Consider the following 25269-nt stretch of genomic DNA (forward strand, 5'->3'; position numbering starts at 1 on the left):
TACAACCAATATCCGATAATGGACAACATGAAAGAAGTTTGTTTAAAAGCTTTGCAAATTTATTAAAAAATAAAAAACGAAAAAAATTCCAGGTATAGAAATATTCACAGCCTTTGCCATGACACTCAAAATTGAGCTCAGGTGCCTCCTGTTTCCACTGATCATCCTGGAGATGTTTCTACAACTTGACCAGAGTCCACCTGTGGTAAATTCAGTTGATTGGACAGGATTTGGAAAGGCACATACCTGTCTATACAAGACCCCTTTCACACCAGGGCGTTTTGCAGGCGCTATATCGTTAAAAATAGCGCCTGCAAAACGCCCTAAAGAAGCTGCACCATTGTGTGTAGTGTGAAAGCCCCGAGGGCTTTCACACTACAGAGGTGCGCTGGCAGGACGTCAGAAAAAAGTCCTGCCAGCAGCTTCTTTGGAGCGGTGAAGGAGCGGTGTGTTTACCGCTCCTCCACCGCTGCTGCCCATTGAAATCAATGGGGCGGCGCTGTAATGCCGCCGGCAAAACGCCGCTATTGCGGCATATTACCGGCGGTTTTAACCCTTTCGCGGCCGCTAGCGGGGGGTAAAAGCGGGCCGCCAGCGGCCGAAATGCGCCGCAAATCCGGCGGTAAAACGCCGCTAAAAATAGCGGCGTTTTACCACCAACACAAGGTGCGGTGTGGTGTGAAAGGGGTCTAAAAGGTCCCACAGTGCAAGTCAGAGCACAAATCAAGCCATGAAGTCCAAGGAATTGTCTGTAGACCTCTGAGACAGGATTGTATTGAGGTACAGAAAAACTTCTGCAGCATTGAAGGTCCCAATGAGCACAATGGCCTCCATCATCTGTACATGGAAGAAGTTTGGAACCACCAAGACTCTTCCTAGAGCCGGCCGCTCAGCCAAAATGAGCGATCGGGGGAGAAGGGCCTTAGGGAGGAGAACCAATGGTCACTCTGACAGAGCTCCAGCATTTCTCTGTGGAGAGAGGAGAACCTTCCAGAAGAACCACCATCTCTGCAGCACTTCACCAATCAGGCCTGTATGGTAGAATGGCCAGACAGAAGCCACTCCTCAGTAAAAGGCACATGACAGCCCACCTGGAGTATGCCAAAAGAACTGAAGAAATGTCAGATCACGAGAAACAAAAGTCTCTGGTCTGATGAAACAAAGATTAAACTATTCGGCCTGAATGGCAAGCATCATGTCTGGTGTAAACCAGGCACCGCTCATCACCTGGCCAATAACATCCCTACAGTGAAGTATGGTAGTGGCAGCATCCTGCTGTGGGGATGTTTTTCAGCAGCAGGAACTGGGAGACTAGTCAGGATCGAGGGAAAGATGAATGCAGCAATGTACAGAGACATCCTTGATGAAAACGTGCTCCAGTGTGCTCTGGACCTCAGAGTGGGGCGAAGGTTTATCTTCCAACAGGACAACAACCCTAAGCACACAGCCAAGATAACAAAGAAGTGGCTATGGAACAACTCTTTAAATGTCCGTGAGTGGCCCAGACTTGAACCCCATTGAGTATCTCGGGAGATCTGAAAATGGCTATGGGAGAAACTGCCCAAAAATAGGTGTGCCAAGCTTGTAGCATCATACTCAAACGACTTGAGGCTGTAATTGGTGCCAAGGGTGCTTCAACAAAGTATTGAGCAAAGGCAGTGAATACTTACAGTACGTACTTGTGATCTTTTTTTCTTTTTTAAATAAATTTGCAAGGATTTCAAACAAACGTCTTTCACATTGTCATTATTTATAGAATTTTGGAGGAAAATAATTAATTTAATCCATTTTGGAATAAGGCTGTAACATAACAAAATGTGGGGAAAAAAGTGAAGAGCTGCTGCCACAAACAGACAGCTCGGGAGCAAGCCCACACGAGTGCCCTCATAGCAGGTGTCTTGCCATGGTGGGCACTCAGTGGCGCGGGGGGGGGGGGGGGGGCGGGGAGCCAGGAGAGCCAGCAGGGACCTGAGAAGAGGAGGATCCAGTCTGCTCTGTGCAAAAGCATGGCACACAGAAAGTAAGTAGAACATGTTTATTATTTAAAAAGAAAAATGGCAGCAGAACACAATGATTACTGCTAGCGGCTATAGACACTGGTAGTAAACGCATGTAAAAAATCTGACATGCTAGTTGTACCAAAGTCAATCGATTGATTGACTTGGGTAAAATTCAGCCTGCCCATAGATAGATTGAATTCTCGGCTGAACCGGGGGAATGCCGATCCATGTATGACCAGCTTAAAACAGAATGCCACTTTCAGTCAATGGGGCCACGCCGCAACCATTTTAAGGGTTTAAGCAAACAGTGAGGAAACAACATATTGCATCATCGCCACCGTCAAACGCAAAGGTATTGTTTTTCAGAGTGGCAACCGTCTAGCCACCCACGTGAAGACGCTTGAAAAGCAAGTGTAATTACCATAACAACCACGTGGACTCTATACGGAACCCAAAGCAACCAATCAAAGATCACTCTGCTGAAGATGGTCCAGTACAAGATGGAATCTGACTAGTTGCTATGGGTTACTGTTAAGGATTTGCATTTTGCGGTAACACTTTATGGAATATGACCTTGCATATCCTGGAAGCTGGTAGTGATGAGCCTTCAGGCTTATATTATAGTCCATTAATAAAACGCACGCACAGATAATCTGATGAGCTCACAGTCAGGGTCCTATGGCCTACAATATAACTTAATCCATGATCCAATTTGATCTTTCAGCTATAAAAAAATAAAAAAATAAACCTAGTTTATAAAGTGATATAGCTGCACACAAGCAATGCCAGCATGGCCCTGCTCCAAAGGAATAAATTCTTCTCTATATAGGATGATCGAAATAGAAAAGGTTTCATTTAATAAGAAAAAAAAAAAAAAAAAAAATGTATAATTTATATATATATATATATATATATATATATATATATATATATATATATATATATATATATATATATATATATATATATATATATATTCCACTACAATATAATGCAAGCGTGTGTTCTCGCAGAGGGATATGGATGCACTCGCTCAGGGCCGACTACAAGACAAAAGGATATTATTGGTGCGCTCACAACAAATCTGATGCTTTGATAGCGGGATATAAAACCTAGAATTAAATGCTTTGGCTGTTGTGTAACACAAAGAGAGAGAGAGGAGAGGGGGAGAGGAGCATTGCCAAAGCCAGGGACAAGAGACACTGTCGGCCCCCTTGTGTATTCCAGAAGGGGGAGGGAGGCAGGAACAAAAAGAAAAAAAAAAAAAAACGTGAAATGGTTTTGGAAAGTAAACTACCAACAGATGTGGCGGAGGGGCTCTGTAGGACTGAGCGTTCGGGGCTGGGAGAGAGACAAAAGCCGGGATTGATACAGCCAGCGAGGGCGCAGCGCGGACTGCTGTGCGAGAGAGATAGACGAACATCTGCAAAGTGGAGTGACATTGTGCTGCAAGGGGTGTGTCCACGCACAATCTCATAAAAAAATAAAAAATAAAAAAAATTAAAATTAAAATACATTTAAAAAAAAACACTGTTGTTGCTGCATGTGGGTATTGTTTAATAATAATACCCAATAATAATTATTTTAAAATTATACAAAAAAATAAAAAATATATATAAAAGCACTGTTGCTGATATTATAACACTGGAACATCCAATTACACATTGTCTAATAAATAAAAATTAGGCATGGGATACTTGGAAATGGAAGAACGAGAGCACAACGTGAAATTCCTGCGTCCTACCTACCGCACAGCGAGGGCATGCAACGCCAACGCCCCTCAGGAGCCATGCTGCTGGTGCCAGATGCTAGCAGAGCGCAAATGACCCATCTATATTCAGCATGCTCTGCGTTTAATCAGGATTATGTCACCGTGCCTGCACACTGCGTGCCACAGCATCCCGTCTGCATGTCCACCAGCATAGGAATAAGCCGGACGTTAAATTACACCTAGTGCTGGAAAATGATCCCCACTACTTAGTGCATTACATAGGATCAGACGCTGGACATTAAATTATACTCAGTGCTGAAAAATGATCCCCACTTTCTATAGCAATATAAAAGGAATGGATATAGGGAATCAACCAATCCCTAGTGCTGAAAAATGACCCCCACTTTTCTATAGAATAGGAATGGATGTGGGGTATCAACCAATACCCAGTGCTTAAAAATGGTCCCCACTTTTTATTGTAATACAAAGGACCGGGCACTGGACATTAAAATTATACCCAGTGCTGAAAAATTATCCCCACTTTCTATAGCAATATCAAGGAATGGACACTAAACCATGCCCAGTGCTGGCAAATGACCCACATTTCTATAGCATTATATAGAAATGGATGTAGGGCATCACCTAATACCCAGTGCTGGAAAATGACCCCCACTTTTTATTGTAATACAAAGGAACGGGCACTGGACATTAAACAGTTCTGGAAAATGATCCATTTCTATAGTATCATATAGAAATGGACATAGGATATCAACCCATTCCTAGCGCTGTAAAATGACCCCCCCACATTCAATATCATTATATAAGAATGGACATCAGATATTAAATTACACCCAGTGCTGGAAAACGACCTCTGTGTTCTATAGAATTACATAGGAACAGACCCAACCCCATTACATAGGTGCATCATGGAACAATACATGGCTTAAAGAGCCCCCGATCACTCCTGTGTTCACCTCTACCACACAATGCATGGTGCCGCTACCAAAACACGTATGTGCACGATGGGATGGATTGGAAGGGGGGGGAGGGGGGAGTGTGATGCAGATAAGCAGAATTTAACCCCTTCTATGTCCATGACAGACAGCCAAGCTGGATCTGCCACACCTCGCAGCAGCAGCACAATCCGCCGCCTCACTTCAGCGCTTTTAACCCATTTAGTGCCACCACATGCCTCTACATTTCTGGAAAGGGGGGGGGGGGGGATGTTAGATATGTCTTAGGAAGATTTTTTTTTTCCCCAGATATTGAAGGTGGTCATGGTGGAGGATGAGGATGGGGGTGGGGGGCTCCTGGAGATCCTATTCTTTGTTCTCGCTTTGCAACGGCAGTCGGTAGTGGTGCACATGGTGATGGTTGTGGGAAGGTGCATAAAGAGTAGTAGTATGACCATACAGTCATGAATCATCTATAAATCTATATGTATGGAGATGATAGACAGATGCACACATACATACATACATACATACATACATACATACAATAGAATGTTCACGTGCCCCATGCTCTCCCAGAGTGATGACAGCACCACCCCCCCCCCCCCCCATGGAACGACAGTGCACATTGTTGCCCTCCCCCACCCCCAATCCTGTAGAGGGGACAGTGCACATTGCCCCCCCCCCAATCCTGTAGAGGGGACAGTGCACATTGCCCCCCCCCCCCCAATCCTGTAGAGGGGACAGTGTACATGTCCCCCCAATCCTATGGAGAAGGCAGTGCACATGCACACCCCCCCCCCCAATCCTATGGAGGGGACAGTGGACATGCACCCCTCCCCCCCCCAGGACATTGCACATGCACACACACACCCCCCCCCAATCATATGGAGAAGGCAGTGCACATGCACACTCCCAAATCCTATGGAGGGGACAGTGCACATGCATCCCCCCTCCCCAATCCTATGGAGGGAACAGTGCACTTGCACCCCCCCTCCCCAATCCTATGGAGGGAACAGTGCACTTGCACCCCCCCTCCCCAATCCTATGGAGGGGACAGTGCACTTGCGCACCCCCCTCCCCAATCCTATATAGGGGACAGTGCACTTGCGCACCCCCCTCCCCAATCCTATATAGGGGACAGTGCACTTGCGCACCCCCCCTCCCCAATCCTATATAGGGGACAGTGCACTTGCGCACCCCCCCCTCCCCAATCCTTTATAGGGGACAGTGCACTTGCGCACCCCCCCTCCCCAATCTTATATAGGGGACAGTGCACTTGCACACCCCCCTCCCCAATCCTATATAGGGGACAGTGCACTTGCGCACCCCCCTTCCCCAATCCTATATAGGGGACAGTGCACCTGCACCCCCCCTCCCCAATCCTATGGAGGTTCTATAGAGGGGAGGGGGACAGTGTACTTGCACCCCCCCTCCTCAATTCTATGGAGGGGACAGTGCACTGGCACCCCCCCTCCTCAATTCTATGGAGGGGACAGTGCACTTGCACCCCCCCCCTCCTCAATTCTATGGAGGGGACAGTGCACTTGCACCCCCCCCTCCTCAATTCTATGGAGGGGACAGTGCACTTGCACCCCCCCCCCTCCTCAATTGACAGTGCACTTGCACCCCCCCCCCTCCTCAATTCTATGGAGGGGACAGTGCACTTGCACCCCCCCCTCCTCAATTCTATGGAGGGGACAGTGCACTTGCACCCCCCCCTCCTCAATTCTATGGAGGGGACAGTGCACTTGCACCCCCCCCCTCCTCAATTCTATGGAGGGGACAGTGCACTTGCACCCCCCCCCCTCCTCAATTCTATGGAGGGGACAGTGCACTTGCACCCCCCCCCTCCTCAATTCTATGGAGGGGACAGTGCACTTGCACCCCCCCCCTCCTCAATTCTATGGAGGGGACAGTGCACTTGCACCCCCCCCCCCTCCTCAATTCTATGGAGGGGACAGTGCACTTGCACCCCCCCCCCTCCTCAATTCTATGGAGGGGACAGTGCACTTGCACCCCCCCCCCCCTCCTCAATTCTATGGAGGAGACAGTGCACTTGCACCCCCCCCTCCTCAATTCTATGGAGGGGACAGTGCATTTGCACCCCCCCTCCCCAATCCTATGGAGGGGATAGTGCACATGCACCCCCCTCCAATTCTATGGAGGGATGGGGGCGGGGAACAGTGCACATGCACCCCCCCTCCAATTCTATGGAGGGGACAGTGCACATGCACCCCTTCTCCAATTCTATGGAGGGATGGGGGGGACAGTGCACATGCACCCCCCTCCAATACTATGGAGGGGACAGTGCACATGCACCCCCCCCCCAATTCTATGGAGGGGACAGTGCACATGCACCCCCCCCCCCAATTCTATGGAGAGGACAGTGCACATGCACCCCCCCCCCCCCAATTCTATGGAGGGGACAGTGCACATGCACCCCCCCCCCCCAATTCTATGGAGGGATGGAGGGTACAGTGCACATCATCCCCCTCCCTCCCCAATACTGGAGGGGGAGGACATTGCACATTACCCCCCCCCAATACTGGAGGGGGGACATTGCACATCACCCCCCCCAATACTGGAGGGGGGACATTGCACATCACCCCCCCCAATACTGGAGGGGGGACATTGCACATCACCCCCCCAATACTGGAGGGGGACATTGCACATCACCCCCCCCCAATACTGGAGGGGGACATTGCACATCACCCCCCCCCCCCAATACTGGAGGGGGACATTGCACATCACCCCCCCCCCCCCCAATACTGGAGGGGGACATTGCACATCACCCCCCCAATACTGGAGGGGAACATTGCACATCACCCCCCCAATACTGGAGGGGAACATTGCACATCACCCCCCCCAATACTGGAGGGGGGGACACCCAATACTGGAGGGGGGGGGGGACACCCAATACTGGAGGGGGGGGGGGACATTGCACATCACCCCCCCCCCAATACTGGAGGGGGGGACATTGCACATCACCCCCCCAATACTGGAGGGGGAGGACATCACCCCCCCACCCCAATACTAAAGGGAGGGGGCATTGCACATCACCCCCAATACTAAAGAGGGGGAGGGGGCATTGCACATCACCCCCAATACTAAAGAGGGGGAATTGCACATCACCCCCCAATACCAGAGGGGGACATTGCACATCACCCCTTGTTCTATACTAGGACAGTACACTCCACCCACAGATGCAGATCACCGCACAGACACACACATGCCCGGTGCACACCGTTCCCCATCCCCGGTACCTGGCCGCTGCTATCCTGCTGGTGCTGGCCGGTGTCGGTGTCTCCTCGGTCCGCAGAGCTGGAGGAGCAAGAGGGAGGCGGGAGCGAGCGGCGGGGACGCGCAGGGGGAGCTGTCAGGAGAGTCGGGTCACGTGAGGAGAGGGGGAGGGGATGGATTAGACAGGAGGACACATGGTACGGACAGAGATCGTACAATGACAGGAGACCAGCACTGATCACTCCCCAGCACTGCACAGGTCCCACTGACAGTCCTTATTACATATAACACAGTGACAGCGGCATTCCCAGGGTCCCAGCACTGAGCCCCCTCCCCATACACTCTACACGAGATACTTGGCACAGCTTTGCAGCGCTAACTCACCCTATTGCGCCGTGCAAAGTCAATGGCGAGGGGCGTGGCCTGCGCGCCCCCAGCCACTGGAGGAAAACACCTCTCAGACTTTGTACAGAGATCGAGACAGTGCGCGTGGCCGCACGTTCTGCTCCCGGAGGGGGCGGGGTAGGTGGGGTGCGCGCGCGCGGCAGAGCAAAGAGCCGCCTGGTCCTGCGGCGGGTTGCCATGGAGACAGGATCAGCAGCAGTCTCTCCTCCTCCCTCCCCCCTCCATCTTCCTTTGTGTGTGAGGATCCCTCCTCCCCAATGGGAGACCCTCTTCTCCCTGGGTGTGATAGAGGACTATTCCTCCAATTTTATTCTATGCTTCTATGGCAGTGTGACCCCTGACTACAAAACACCTCCCCCTCTACATGTATGATATGTGCAACATCATCACACCATATACTGAAATATGACACTGCATGGTTTACACACCAACCAACCAGAAGGTCCCTCTGCTCTACTATACTGTCTCCATCATTTTATATAATTATAATATCTCACAAAAGTGAGTACACCCCTCACATTTCTGTAAATATTTTACACACACACACACACATATATATATATATATATATATATATATATATATATATATATATATATACACATACATATATAATTTGTGTATTGTATTAATATATATATATATATATATATATATATATATATATATATATATATATATATATGATATATATATATGTGTGTATATATATATATATATATATATATACACACACACATATATATTATATGTATATACACACACACACACAAATTTTTTGCAAACATGATATGTATCTTCTCCTGAGGAAGTGGAACAAATCCATGAAACGCGTAGCTAATTTGGATGCAGTAATACTGATATCCATTTTTTGCAATTTTCATTTATCTTATGATATGAAGTACACATTGGCTTTTGTTACCTTATCTTATTATGTGCCACGATGCTCACTTTATAAACTTAGGTACCGCACTATGTTACAATTTTGTGTATGTGCATATGGTAAATAATATGATTAAAGAGGAAGTAAACTCTGATGAGTTTACTTCCTCATTCATTCCCTGCAAAGGCAAAGCATAATGGACTACTATGCATCGCATAGTAGTCCATTATGTGTCACTTACCTGACACAGGAGCCAGCGAAGTCACCGCTGTCCCCTGTAGTCCAGCGCATCCATCTTCTCGGTGGGGTCTCGCAGCTCCGCCGCTGTCATGCGGCGAAGCCGCGATGACGTCACTCCCGCGCATGCGCACGGGAGCCGACATGCAGGTAAGCTTTAATCTGGGTCACTTGATAATAAATATATTATTATGGATTGACAATTTTACCCAGTTGTATGTCACGTGTAAAGTACCAAACTCCTTTTTCTTTATTCTCATGAAGACCAAGGAACACACCAGGCAGGTCAGGGATAAAGTTGTGGAGAAGTTTAAAGCAGGGTTAGGTTATAAAAAAAATCTCAAACTTTGAACATCTCATGGAGCACTGTTCAATCCATCCATTCATCATCTGAAAATGGAAAGAGTATGGCACAACCGCAAACTTACCAAGACATGGCCGTCCACCTACACTAACAGACCGGGCAAGGAGAGCATTCATCAGAGAAGCAGGCAAGAGGCCCATGGTGACTGTCATGAGGGAAAGGGGGACAAGGGAAAGGTTGGGACTTTGTATGAAGCACGTAGTCTCCAGGGGCAACCAACTATCAAAAGTAGAATTTTTAGAGAAAGTATACAATGAGACCATGTTCCATAAAATTACATAGATAAGTGGTAGTGGTACTGTAACCTCTGGGAAGAGTCTGAGAATGCCGAAGCATATATATATGGTACATCACCCCAGGGAGGACCTACTATCAATCATAATGATGCAATTCTAATTATTGGTATACAGTAAACATGATTGGTACAGTACAAAACAATTTTTAATAGTAGTAGCATAGCCCCTAACCTACCTCATATAAAGTCCCAAATAGATACTATATTTTCCAAGAGGCCCATGGTATCTCTGGAGGGGTTGCAGAGACAACAGCTCAGGTGGGAGAATCTGTCCACAGAACAACTATTAGTCTTACACTCCACAAATCTGGCCTTTATGGAAGAGTGGCAAGAAGAAAGCCATTGTTGGAAGAAAGCCATAAGAAATCCCATTTGAAGTTTGAAAGAAGCCATATGGGGTACACAGCAAACATGCAGAAGAAGGTGCTCTGGTCAGATGAGACCAAAATTGAACTTTTTGGCCTAAAAGCAAAACACTATGTGTGACGGAAAACTAACACTGCACATCACCCTGAACACACCATGTGGGGATGCTTTTCTTCAGCAGGGACAGGGAAGTTGGTCAGAGTTGATGGGAAGATGGATGGAGCCAAATACAGGGCAATCTTAGAAGAAAACCTGTTAGAGTCTGCAAAAGACTTGAGACTTGAGCGGAGGTTCACATTCTAGCAGGAGCTACAATGAAATGGCTTAGGTCAAAGCATATTCAGGTATTAGAATGGTTCAAAGTCCAGACCTAAATCCGATTGAGAAGCTGTGGCAAGACTTGAAAATTGCTGTTCACAGACACTCTCCATCCAATCTGACAGAGCTTTAGCTATTTTACAAAGTAGAATGGGCAAAATTATCACTCTCTAGCAGTGGCGGCTGGTGCTCAAAATTGGGGGGGGGGGGGGGGGGGTGCAAACAAACTAAACATTTTTGGAAAAAAAACATCAATTGCAGTCACTGCCTTAAAACGAAGCCACTGTGCCATCAAACACAGCCACTGTGCCCATCAAACGCTGCCACTGCGCCCATCAAACGCTTCTACTGTGCCCATCAAATAATGCCACCATACCATGAAACACAGCCACTAAATACAGCCACTGTGCCATCAAACGCAGCAACTGTGTCAAACGTGCCACTGTGCCCATCAAACGCTGACACTGTGCCATCAAACGCAGCAACTGTGTCAAAAGCGCCACTGTGCCCATCAAACGCTGCCACTGTGCCATCAAATGCAGCCACTGTGCCCATCAAATCCAGCCACTGTGCCCAACTATCCATCAAACCCTGTCAGTGTGCCCGCTCGAATGTGGGGCATTGGATGATAGCGACGAGCGGGGTCCTTCGTGCATCTTCTCGCCTACCTCAACTCCTGTCCTTTCCTCCATAGGCGTCCAATAGTGGAGTCTGTCATTTCAGCCAATCAGGTGACAGTTAACAGACCTGAGCACCTAATTGGCAGAGAGGCGGTTCAGTGTTAGGAAAGCAAATAGTCATTCGATTTCCTAACAGCTAAGTGGACTGCAAGCGCCTTCACCTATTTTGCAACCTTAGAGCCTTACTTACCAGATTCACTCAGGCTGTGCATTCCACGGAGCTTGAGACATCACTTCCGGTTTCCCTCTGGCACAGGGAAACTGAAAGTGACCTCTTAACTAGAACAACAAAGCACCCGTCCATACTGATACTACAGGCGGAAGTTGTTTGGCGTGATGGAATGCGCCGCAGAGCAGGTTTTTTTTTTTTCTTTTACAGCTGGGGGGGGGGGGGGGCAGCGCCCATGTGCCCCCTATGGACGGGCCTCCACTGCTCTCTAGATGTGCAAATCTGGTAGAGACATCCACAAAAAGACTTGTAGCTGTAATTGCAGTAAAAGTTGGTTCTACAAAGTATTGACTCGGGGGGGGGGGGGTCTGGGCGCTATACAAATGCCCGCCACACTTTTCATGTGTATATTTAAAAAAAAAAAATTAAAACCATTTATAATTTTTATTTCACTTCACCATTATGTGCCACTTTGTGTTGGTCTATCACATACAGTAAAATCTCAAAAAAATACATTTATGTTTTTGGTTGTAACATGACAAAAATTTGGAAAATTTCAAGGTGTATTAATACTTTTTCAAGACACTGTATACACTGTAGACTGTAGACGCTATAACTTTTGCGCAAACCAATCGATATATATATATATATATATATATATATATATAGTAGTTACATAGTTAGTCTGGTTGAAAAAAGACACAAGTCCATCTAGTTCAACCAATTGCAACTGCAGGCTACTGCGGTGTTCCAGGGGTTAAAGCAAGTGGTGAGAAAGCAACACAATGCTGCCGGTATAACCCCTTCTGTGCTTTACTGCAAAAGGTTGCAGGGCACTTGCAGAGTGGTCTCGTTTACTTGAATGGGTCATGCTTGGCACCAACCATGACAGGGCGTATAACTCCTGCTGCAACATGTGTACACCCCTGGCCACTGCAGCTAAAGGGTGGCGTGGTTGGGGTGGGGTTTTAAAAACACAGGGTTTTACCACCCCACAAAATTCAAATGTAAATTAACCCCCCCCCATAAGGCTGCTTTAACACTGATGCGCTGCTCTTTTTACCTTTGACTTTCCTGGGTTAGCTGCACTTTGCCATAAACTTTAATTATATCCTGCAAGTGTGGTACATTTTCAGAAAGTGCACCAAACCGGCAGGATGTAATAGAAGTCTATGGCCTAGTGCAGCGGGGAGAGAGGGGGAGAGAGAGAGCAATGAGGAAGATGGAGATTCTGATCCAGGTTCCTGTTGCCTGGCTATCATACTTTTCCTCAGGTTTCAATGCTTCCTAAGTCACTAATCCTATGTCAGTATATAGGTGAGGAGATCTGATTTCATTGGCTACATACAAAGGCATAACTAGAACCTTCAGGGCATGTGTTACCGGCCTCAAAATGTGAATTAAGAGAGCCGATGATTGTAGACGCGATGAGATAAGGTGATCAGCTTGGCGTGGAGTGCAAAGAATCACACAAACAGCATGAGATATGACCACTGACTTTATGGCTGGAAGTAGTTTAATTTTTACATAACAATACATCTTTTACATTTTTATAGTCACATGTTTATAACCATTAACAATATATATAATACAGATTTTAACTAAAGTATTTTAAAACGTAGTTATAACAATGAACATTACTAAATTTAATAACATATATATCCCTGTTATTCAGTGTTATAGATAATTATCTTTATCTCTCTGGTACACTTTAAGTGTGCAATAATCATACTAGCAATGCATTGCTTTAATACAAATATTTTCATGGTAGTACTCTTTTTTAACCACTAGATGGTGCACATTGCATGTCTGTATGATGCAATACATAAGCTTTACATACAATAGGTTTTTTTCTATATTAAATAACAGAAAACATGTGCTTCTATAAATCTATGCAATTTCCAATAAATCAGGTTTAAATATACCTATTTAGAAAGGTTTAGTGTTTATCATAGACATTTGTTCTGACTAATGCAGTATTTTCATGTTCTTATGCACTTTTCACTTGTTTCTCCCACATGCTGTTCTAAACTTCTAATTACAGCAAAACTATAGCATAAAATCTGCTGAGACTTTTTCTGCATCTGCTCAAGATGTTTAGGAATCTTTCTATCACAGGTTAATACAGATTAGGAACAATTTAGAGTACATACCTGCAAAGAATCACACAAACAGCATGAGATATGACCACTGACTTTATGGCTGGAAGTAGTTTAATTTCCAGTCACATGGTGTGTGGCCTTATATAGACTCTGTTTGTGTACCTTCTCTGCCATCTACTGGTTATTAATAGAATAGAAGGGAGATGTTTAGAAATATAAAAAAAAAATGAATATGTACTTTGCTTTGGGGTGTCTGTTTTGTGACCATATAAACCCCAGTCCGTCACACATGACATCATAAAAAAGCCCCCCCCTGGGCCCTGACCGGGGTCCTTCCCACTGATCCCAGAGCTCTTTACTCCCATTGTGAGACCCTTTATTACGGTCCCACAGCAGGCCACCGTCCTGCCATCTTGGGGTCCCCGCAGCGCTGCCGGGTTTCCCCCTCCTCCTAGCTGCTGTGATGGATGTGTCAGGATGGGGAGAGTGATGCCTTCCTTGTTTAATGAATAGAGTCAGTGATTGGATATTTTAATTTGGATATTGGATATTTGAATTTGTTTATGAATGAACAGGAAGCTCTGTACAGAGCTGTTCCTGTTCATTCATTCTGTGCATTTGAAGCTGCAGAGAAAGGGACTGATTAATTTGTCCTCAAAAGTGAGACATCAGGGGTCTGTTCAGACCCCTGATATTTCACTAATACCCCTAATGAATATGTAAAAAAAAAAATATATATATATATATATATATATATATATATATATATATATATATATATATATATATATATTAAATTGTAAAAAAAAGAAATTGAAATAAATTAAATGGTAAAAATTTAAAAAAATAAATAAAACAACAACAACAAAAAAGAAAAATACTGACACCAGTGGCAAAACTAGCAGGGTTGCATTTGCCACTGGGCTCTGGCATTCTGCCACTGTTGTCAGTAGTTTTTTTTTTAATTTTGCGCCAGGGACACAGGAGCCCTGGGTAAGCAGAACAGAGCCAGGGAGCAAGTTGCGGAGGAGCTGATGCCCTCCATTTTCCTTCTGCAGCCACTGAATGGCTGCAGGAGGGAGAGGAGGGTTCCACTACTGCATGGAGGGATCCGTTCCTCTACATCAGGTGTCTCAAACTGGCGGCCCCCCAGCTGTTGCGAAACTACAAGTCCCATGAGGCATTGCAAGGCTGACAGTTACAAGCATGACTCCCTACAGGCAGAGGCATGATGGGACATGTAGTTTCGCAGCAGCTGGAGGACCGACAGTTTGAGACCTGCCGCCCCCACCGCCATTTTATCCAGGTATACAGAGGAGCTGCATGGGCCCCCTGGAGTAGCGCAATGGTGACCCCTGTACCTGCGCTCCTGGCTGCATACTAAGTAGCGAATCCAGCCACAGCCAGGCATCCAGGAGAGGGCAGCAGGGACAGCTTACATATTTTGATGAATACGTCTTGTATGAAACATTACATAATATAAAACAGAAAAAAATTAACAAGTAGATTTCTTCCCCAGACCTTCTAATATCTCATAGGATGCACAGGTCCATCCTATATCATTACTGGCCAGAAAGGGGTTACATAGTACCCAGTGATGTATGCAACAAAGTACTGTTCAGATAATGTGCTCTACTGACAGCAGACTGACATAGAAGTCATACTTTCCAGGAATGTGGGTTTTCTTATACTGCATGATAAGGAATGGGTGAAAGCCCATTAGTTGGTGTGAGATCGGAGAAGTGAAGGAGGCCTGAGCCAATGTCTGCCATCAACAGATACATGTATCTCTCACTCTCATTCCCATACTGTCAGCACCAGCAAACATCAGATCAATGAAAAGAAGAATGCTTTGTTAGATATGTGTAATGTGGATGTAGGTCTCCTATAGTGTATTTGTACAATTTGAATTATGTGTTTATTTTAAAGTGACCCTTTGCAGGTTCCAAAAAAATAAAGATGAAAGCTCTGTGCTATAAGAGTGTATCCTCAGCTCTCCGATGGCTAGTGAGAGTCTTCGGCATCAGACACTTGTTGGAGAGTGATGCCTGTAATGCCGTGTACATACAGCCGGACTTTTCGACAGCAAAGGTCCGACGGAACGAATCCGGCAGACAATTCGATCGTGTGTGGGCTTTATCAGACCTTTGCTGTCGAAAAAAATCAGACGGACTTTCGATTTAGAACATGTTTCAAATTTTTCCGACGGACTTGAGTCCGGTCAAAAAATACGTTCGTGTGTATGCTAGTCCGATGGACGAAAGCCGACGCTAGGGCAGCTATTGGCTACTGGCTATGAACTTCCTTATTCTAGTTCCATCGTACGTCATCATGTTCGAATCCGTCAGACTTTGGTGCGATTGTGTGTGGCCAAGTCCGTTCGTTCGGAGAAAGTCCGTTGGAACTCCGCCGAAAGTCAGTCGGGAAAACTGTAGGACCTAGTCTGCCGGAAAGTCCGGTCGTGTGTACACGGCATTAGGATTGCCACTTTTCCTTCAAGTCAAACCTGAAAACTTCGAACACTAATGGCACACAGCACTTTTTTTTTTAATAAACTATACATATATTTTCCAATTAAGTACATATGAATCCACAAAGTTCCCCTTTTAAATCTGAACTCGCAGAGTTTCCTTACACTGTAAGGGGGGACTCTACAGACTCTAATGTAAGGGATGCTCTGGGAACCCAGATTTAAGGGGGAGCACTGAGAACTCTGATGTACGGAGATGACTCTGATGTAAGAGGGAACACTGAGAACTCTGATGTACTGAGATGTCTCTGATGTAAGGGGGAACACTGTGGCCTCTGCTTTAAAGGGAAACTGATGTAAGGGGTGCTCTGAGGACCCTGATTTATTTTAGTGTACTCACTCAGAGGCAGGACAGGGAAGGGGGTAGACTTCAATCACAGTCAGGGATAGATGGTGAGCTCACTCACCCCTTGGCAGTCAGCACCTCTCATCCAGATATACCTGAGGTTGCTGGACTTCAAATTTCGGGCCCCCTCTTGTTTTCTGAGGAGTGTAGGAGGACACAGAGGGGTAGGGGCAGGAGAAAATGGAGCAGGTTGAGCCCTCTCTCCTGTCTATCTGTCTGTGTGTGGGGGAATTGTTAGTGCTAGCTTTGGGCAGCGTGAAAGAGAGTGTAACTCTCGGTTTAGACACATGCAACCAGCAACCCTGCTGGGAAGCCATAGTCCAGTCTGAATAATTTGTCCAGGTTTCAGACTGCCTGAAACCTGGACACATGATTCTAAACCCAAACTGTCCAGGTGAATCCCGGACAATTGGCAACCCTAAAGCCTGTATCCGCCACCCGTCCCCCCCACCCATGTGCCACTGTGCGCTATTTTCTGACCCCTATGCCACAGCAGAGTACCCTGGCTTTGTAGGGGTCAGTGGATGGAACCACAGCACATGGAAGGGGGGTACAGGCATCCAACACTGCGTTGAATTCCAAAGACACCGACAGAGGGAAATAGAAGCTACAGCTACCAAAGAGTAGCTTCTAAATGGCATCTGAAAATAGGTGGGCTATGTAACCTGGACTGAAGCTTAAAACTGCTGATCATCTTTCTTTGTTACTGCTGTCTTATCCCTCTGCAGTTTGGACAGGTTTAAACTGAATATTCATTAATGCAAAAGTGCAGCAGCAGCCATCTTAAAAGTGTTTTTAAAAGCTTGAGGTTTTTTACCTTCATGCATTCTACACATGAAGGTAAAAAACCTTATCTGTGCAGAAGCCCCCCCCCCCCCAGCCCCATCTAAAACATACCTGAACCCTATTGTGATCCAGCAATGTGCACAAGAGATTCAGCTCTCCAGGGACTCTCCTTCCTCATTGGCTGAGACCTTGGCTCCTGCTGCTGTCTGTCACAGCCAGTGAGCCAATGGGGAGAGAGAAGGGGTGGGACTGAGCCGCAGCTCTGTGTGTAAATGGACCAGCAGAGTGGAGGCTCAGGAATGTTTTTACACCGCCCCATCAATGCACTGCCCACAGTGTGAAAGCATTCATTGATTTTAATGGAAATACGTTTTTTGTGAGCTTTTCAGTTGCTTTTTTTTACATGAAAGTGCCTGAAAAGCGCCTCAGTGTGAAAGGGGTCTAACTGAATCAGAGCATGTGTCCAGAGACATACCATAGGGCACCCCTGAGTCTAGTAAGAGATAAACATTGTACAAATTAATATGTTGTCTGCTGGGAACTGTTGTGCTTTCTTCAAGGGCCCCAACTTTGCCAGCTAACTTTTTTTTTCTCATTATTTACAGGGCACAGTGACAACACCGGGATTTTTTTATAGGAAGTTAGGACTGTCTTTATATACTGTTACTGGGTAAATGAAGTTCAGTTTTGTTAAAGCAGTAGTAAAACACATCCAAAAAATAATAAAAAAATAAATTGGGCCCCGGGCAGTTTAAGTCATAATGTGCTAGAATGCATGGCATACTAGCACATTATAACAGACTTACCTTACCTCTGGCGGTGTGCTGTCACTGCTGAAGGAGCTTCTTCATCACCCAGTCTTCTTTGCGGGTTTGCGGGCTTCGGCCATCTGATTGGCCGAGACAGCTTTGACATCACTCTGTGATCGGCTGTGTCTAATCACAGCCAGTCATATGTAAACACAGAAATGCTGGTAATCGACTATCATCGCCTCACACTGACAGTGTGTGGCGAGGAGAGCCAATCAGCGGCATCTCCTCACAAGGGACATCCAGACATGTAATCAGGGCACTGATCATCAGTGCCCTGATTACAATACAGCGCCACCAGTGCCAGCAATCAGTGCCCACCAGTACCAGCAATCAGTGCCCACCAGTGCCAGCAATCAGTGCCCATTGGTGATGCCAGTCAGTACTGGCTATCAGTGCCACCTATCAATGCCCACTATTGCTGTCCATCAATGCCCGTCAGTGCCGCCCATCCGTGCTGCCTATCAGTGCCCACCATTGCCACCAATCAGTGCTCATAAGTGCCACATATCAGTGCCACCTATCAGTGCCCATAAGTGTGGCATTTTAGGGACTCCAGTCATAATTAGAGCCACCTAATCAGTGCCCATAAGTGCCACCGTATCAATGCCCATCAGTGCAGCCTATCAGTGCTCCCTCATCAGCACACATCAGTGAAGGAGAAAAATTACTTATTTACATTTACTGACAGAAACTAAGAAAAACTTTTTTTTTTTCAAAATTTTCGGTCTTTTTTTTAACAAAAATAAAAAACCCAGCAGTGATTAAATACCACCAAAAGAAAGCTCTATTTGTGTCAAGAGAATGATAACAATTTCACATAGTTACAGTGTAGCATGACCGCTCAATTCTCATTCAAAGTGTGACCATGCTAAAAAGCTGAAAATTGGCCTGGGCAGGAGGGGGTGAAAGTGCCCTGTAGGCAAGTAGTTAAAGTGGTTGTAAACCTCAGTCGTGACATCTGAGCAAAGCAAATATCCGTAGTGTTCTCCAAAGCTCTAAGTGAGGGTTCTCTCTGGTGCTTCTTTCCTCTGTTATCAGCACGAGTCCCTTTTGAGAAGTCTCCTCGACATGAGATAAATTTGTGATGGGCAGAAGAGCTCAACACACAGCTTGTCTTATTCAGACTCTGTATCCTTCCTTAGCTAATTTTTTCTTTAACACATGGTAACTGAAGCTCTCCACCCCCACCTCTGTGATACTAAAAGATGGAAAAGGATTTTAACACAGTTGCGCCCTTTTGAAGGGATGTAGGAAAGAGAAGAGTGCTGCTAAGCAAGTAAAACTTATGTAGGAGGATTTTTTTAATTTCTGTGTATAACATGAGGCCAGTCACTTCACCGGGTATATGAGAGGTTTTACAACCAGTTTAAGGCTATACTTGGCCTAATAAACTCTTTAAAATACCTCAAGGGGTGTTGGTAAGTGCTGGGCGAGTCCTCCTCAGTTATGCAGGGAAATCACAAAACAATTCAGTGACTCCTCTGGAGGCAGTGCTACATATATATTCATCAGCAAGTGAACATGTTGTCCCTGAGGTTGATGTGTTGAAAGCAGAAAAAAAAGTTAAGCATATGTGTAGCACTGACCCGAGAAGGAGCTGCTGGTTTTATTGGGCTTACCGTTACCTTCTTGGCCTCGTCTCTGTCTAGGGTTTCCCGTGGTAGATGGCCCAAAGAAATGCAGAAACTGACACTGGATCTTCTTTTGGGTATATTTATTTGAAACAGAAACAAGATCTCTCAGTTTAGGGTAGAGGGTTAGTAGGAAGTTCAGGTACTTTGGACTGTCAAAAATGGAAAGTCTTTATAGAAGGAATCCAAAGAATGACCATTTCACAGCTGGATTTTCACAACCCCCGGATAGACCTCCGCTCACTAGGCCTAGCAGCCGGTAGGGTGTTAAGTAAAGTAAAGTCTCTGCCACAGACTTGAGCATAGATTACTTGAGAAAAAATCTCTGCCACAGACTTTCGTTTTTGGCCTCAGAACAGTAAAGGTTCTGAGGGTTAATTATGTAGGTGGGCCTTAACACCAGTCTGGCCAGGCTGTGTTTGGAAGTTTTGCCTGGTCATGTGGACGGTGAGGTGCCCATGACAGGTTAGAACCAAGTCTGGTTGGATGTACAGGTATCGGCCTTCTCGGAGCCAATCAGTGGGAGTGCCGGGGGCCCGCTGAGGAGTCTGGGAAGGGACACTTAAAGCCGGGTTCCACCCTAAAGTGGAACCTCCGCTGATCGGATCCCTCCTCCCCTCCGGTGTCACAATTGGCACCTTTCAGGGGGGAGGGGGGTGGAGATACCTGTCAAAGACAGGTATTTACACCCACTTCCGGGCATAGACTCCCGTGGGAGTCTACGCCATTTCCTGTCCTACCGCGCTGTCTGCTGGGACACACACGGGTCTCAGAGACAGCGCGTAGAATTCCTATTGCGCTGCGTGACTCACGCATGCGCAGTATGGAACCAGGAAGTGAAGCCGATTCGCTTTACTTCCTGATTCCCTCACCTAGAATGGTGGCGGCAGCAGCCGAGCGATCGATCGGCCTCGGCTGCCGGCATCACTGGAACCCGGGACAGGTGAGTGTCCATTTATTAAAAGTCAGCAGCTGTAGTATTTATAGCTGCTGGCTTTAAATATTTTTTTTTTGGTGGAATCCCTCTTTAAAGGGGTGTGGGTCACGTGTTCGGGGTTCCGGAGTTGTTCAAGAGACCCGTGTGGTCTAGTCTGGTTCCAGGACCGGGGTAGCCGGTCACGGGGTGTTCGACACCCTGCAACATGTTCCTGTTAGTGGCCCCTGATAGACCTGTCTGGTCTGGGGTAGGGATCCGTCTGTTCCCGAGTCTCAGAACCTGCTGGGCTGAGGTGCAGTAACTAAGGGAGGATTCAAAGTGTCCGGATGTGCTCTCGACTTGGAGGGACACCGCAGCTCGTAGAAGTGACCGGGGGAGGACTCTTCAGAGGAAGGCCGGCAAGTGGCATCCTGAGAAGTGCCTGGTTACTGAGTTGAGAAGGACATTGACAAATTCACATTTTTCCAGTACCATAAAGGAGACGGGAAACGTTGCAGGTACGGAGGAAAAAGGTTCCCGTTTACCCTCAGTTGTTTGTTGAAGTTTGAGTCAACGTGCTGACTGCCATAATCTCTGGCTAGGGATCTGTTCAGCCTTGAAGTACCCAGCCGCGAGTGGCTACTCTCTGGGTGGAAATAGAGACTTTGCTAGACCTGCAGTTCAAGGTGCCTGAGTTCTTCACCCGTGCCCTCTGTTCCCTAAGAGACTGTGTTAATTGAAAATTCTACTGCAAAATAAAACCTTTTTGAAAGGACTTTATCTGTGTCAGTGTACAAGTCGTTGGGTATCAACCCTGGGAACCCCTAGAAGTGAAAGAGCAGGCCGAGAGAAGGTAACCGGTAAGCCCATTAATTCAAGGCCGCCCTGTAATGGGTTATGGCCACTACACAAATTTATAGAGCTATCATATGGTACCAGTATCTCTCAGCCAGTCCATCGATACCTTATGAGTGTGGATCCATGAAGTGTCCTTCAACTGAGCCTCCAGGCTCCTTAACCACTTCCCACCCGGCCAATGCATATATACGGCCGGGTGGGAGCCGTCTACTTCTGATAGGACGTTCAGGAACGCCCTTCAGAAGGAGCGGGATCGCGCGCGCGTGTGCCCGTGCAGCGGCGCGATCCCGATGTGCTCGTGTCACCCGGACACGGCACATTTCAGATCGGCAGGAGGGCTCTGTGATTGGTCCTCCTGATCACATGAGGGCCATGTCCAATCACGGCCGTCATGTGATGTAAACAAACAGCCGGTTGCTAGGCAATCGGCTCCTCCTCTCCTCACACAGAAGTCATCGCTGAGGAGAGGAGAGCAGATCGCTGCAGCCAGCTGATGATCAGTGAGTATGAGCTGTTTTTACAGCTTTTTACTCACTGATCATCAGTCTAGTGTAAACACACAACACACCACACAGTGTAAACATAGTCCCCACATATGTCCCCATAACACACATGTCCCCAAAACATACATGTCCCCAAATAATAAAAACACATGCCACTAATAATAAAAAAATGTCCCCCACATATGTCCCACTAAAATCACATGTCCCAATGATTATGTGCACACATATGTACGTGATCACCTGCACACATATGTACATGATCATTTGCGTACATATCTCCGTGATCACACAAACCAATTATTATACACTTAGCGGAATTTTTTTTACCAAAAACATGTAGCAGAATACATTTTGGCTTAAATTTATGACAAAACTTGATTTTATTGGATTTCTTTTAAAATAGAAAAAAGAAAATATTATATCGCAAAAAATAAAAAACGGAGTCGTGAATAAATACCACCAAAATAAAGCTCTATTTGTGCGAACAAAATGATAAAAATTTCATTTGGGTACAGTGTAGCATGACCGCGCAATTGTCACTAAAAGCGCTAGAGCGATGAAAGCTGAAAATTGGGCTGGGAAGGAAGGGGGCGAAAGTGCCCTGTATTGAAGTGGTTAAGAGAAGCCAGCCTTGTGCATAGCTTTCTCCTGAAGAGTCCTCCCCTGGATGCTTCTCCAGTTGCTGGGCCTCTCCTTAGATGAGATGACACCGGACCACCCTTGAATCACCAGGTCTCGACATCCATTCAGGCCTGTCCTTGCAGTTGCTTCGCCTCGGGCTATCCAGCCCCGAGACTTGGAAATGTCAAGGCCAGGAGGGCCATGGGGGCTGGTCAGGAGGACCAGAACCAAACAGACAGAAAATCCTCTGGTGCAGAACCCTGTAAGACGTGATCTCAGCACCTTAAGTACCACCTCCCAGAATGCACAGCAGGAGAACACTCCCACTGGGCTGGTTCAGAGACTACGTGGTACTCATTACACGCAGCTAAACTGCGTTCTACCACTTGCCGGTGGTGACAGCGACACATGCAGCCAAGGAGAACCCAGTGCAACCCAGCTGGACTGGTAATGAAATCATAGTTTAGTAAAATTAGCCCTAAAACCCAACTGTGGTTTCAGGAATATTAATCTTGAAAAACATATAGTGCATGCTCGTCCAGCACTACATATGGATTTGAGGAACTCTGACAAGGGTCAAATTGTAATGGCTGGACAACTCAGTCACAGCAACTCCAAATCTGCAGCTCTTGTGGTATTTTCCCAGTCTGCAGTGGTCAGGACTGACCAAAAGTGCTCCAAGGAAGGAAAACTGGTGACAGAGTCATAGGCGGTCAAGGCACATTGATGCACGTGGAGAGCAAAGACTGGCTTGTGCAGTCTGAACCAATAGAAGAGCTACTGTAGCTTAAATTGCTGAAAAAGTTTATGCTGGCTCTGATACAAAAGGTGTCAGAAAACATAGGGCATCTCAGAGTGTTGTGTATGGCTGCAGACCAGTCAGGGTGCCCATGCTGACCTGTGTTCACAGCCAAAAGTGACTACAATGGGCACATTACCATCAGAACTGGATCGCGGAGCAATGGCAGAAGGTGGCCTGGTCTGATGAACTCAATAATAGCTTGAGGAACACAAGGAGTTTGAGGTGTTGACTTCCAAAATCTCCAGATCTCAATTCAAGCATCTGTGGGATGTGCGGGAATAACAAGTATCCCTCAGTGGTGGCTGGTAGTTTATATTTTTTTGAGGGGGTTGGCAAACAATCAAGAAGACAATAGTGAATATTATTTCGCTATTTTCACACAACTGGGTGGGCTCGGGGTGCAGTGCTCTGCGCCCCAAGCCCACCCTTTTTTGAAGCCTATTAGATCCTCTGGCTCTAATCACGTGCTTCAAAAAAAAAAAAACATTGGAATCCATGCGGACGGGCCGTCACTGGTCTCCACTTCACAACATACTTAAAGGATCTGCTACTGACAACTTGTTAGGTGCCAGATACCACAGCGTACCTTCAGGGGTCTAGGGGAGTCCATGCCTCAAAGGATTTATAGTGGGTGGTCATAATGTTATGGCTGATCGGTGTATATATAAAGGAAAGACGGCCACCACATGCACATATACTGTGGTTGCAAACTATACCACAGAACATTACAGTATACAAAGGGCACAACACCCAATCAACTGCTTCATACAAATAAAAAGAACAAATTATTTTAGAAAGCCCAAATTCTATATGGCTGACAACAGCAACATTTCAGCTTGTTAGAAGTTTTCTATTGCTGAAGCATACAATGCAGAAATGTGACATTTGGCAGGCATACACACTGCATTCATTACAGAAGTTTAGTAATAGATGCCAATAGTAGAATATTCTCAATTATGACATCATAGTATATGATAAAAGAAATTAAAGCAGTCATAGTAGGCCAGCTCTGCATCCTTCCCCATCATCCTCCATGACTGGTCCTTCTCTAAAAAGCAGCTGCTCCCACTTCCCCAAATTCTTGCCTAGGCTAGGAATGACGTCCCTTGCCCTGCTCCCTCCCCTTCCGCAGCCCACTGGGACACGTCACAATTTCCAGGAGGACTACATCCCTTGCCCCGCTCCTTCTCCAGCCCCCTGGATCCCGTCACACATCCCAGGAGGTTGCAAGACCATTCACAAACTTGCACGTGGGGAGCCAGCTGCCGTTCCTCAGGAAGGCACAGTTGGCTCCCATACTCAAGATGGCAGCACTGGGGACCTGCAAGGATAAGAAGAACCGGCTGTGGGAAGACAGTGCTGGACCACAGGCACTGATAAGTACCTGATTTTTAAAAGTCAGCAGCTATAGTATTTGTAGCTTCTTTTGAAGCAAACTTAAAGCGGAACTTCAGTCATTTTTTCAACTTTCCATTTATTAAATCTTCTGCCTTTGTTGTTTTAACTTTAAATAGTAAAAAAAAAAATTCTGTCAGTAAATCCCTTATACAGCCCACTTCCTGTTTCTTGTCTGTTCATTAGTCTAGGCTTATGAAATCATGCACAGCTCTCTCTTTTACTCTCTCCCCCAATTCTCTCTCTCTCTCCCATATGTTCGCTCTCTCCCTCCTTCACTCTTTCCCTCATTCTCTCACTCCCCCCATTCTCTCTCTCTCCCCCCATTCTCTCTCTCTCCCCC

General features: G+C 46.4%; 1 protein-coding gene across 12 annotated transcripts in view; it reads right to left on the reverse strand.

Moving 5' to 3' along the window:
- Positions 1-8314, reverse strand: part of LOC143935951 (microtubule-associated protein tau-like) — a 117335-nt gene extending 109021 nt beyond the window's left edge. For 10 of the 12 annotated variants that reach the window (XM_077460189.1, XM_077460187.1, XM_077460185.1 and 7 more), the window contains exon 1: positions 7931-8085. The gene's annotated coding sequence lies outside the window, so the exon portion shown is untranslated. Of the gene's footprint in view, positions 1-3748; positions 3772-7930; positions 8086-8291 lie in introns of those variants that run through there. The other 2 variants (XM_077460183.1, XM_077460184.1) reach the window with 2 other exon arrangements.
- Between the last annotated feature and the right edge of the window lie 16955 nt (positions 8315-25269).

The sequence above is a fragment of the Lithobates pipiens genome, unplaced genomic scaffold (assembly GCF_037356315.1).
Source record: "Lithobates pipiens isolate NorthernLeopardFrog02 unplaced genomic scaffold, aLitPip1_a1.2 Scaffold_28, whole genome shotgun sequence".
Classification (NCBI taxonomy): domain Eukaryota; kingdom Metazoa; phylum Chordata; class Amphibia; order Anura; family Ranidae; genus Lithobates; species Lithobates pipiens.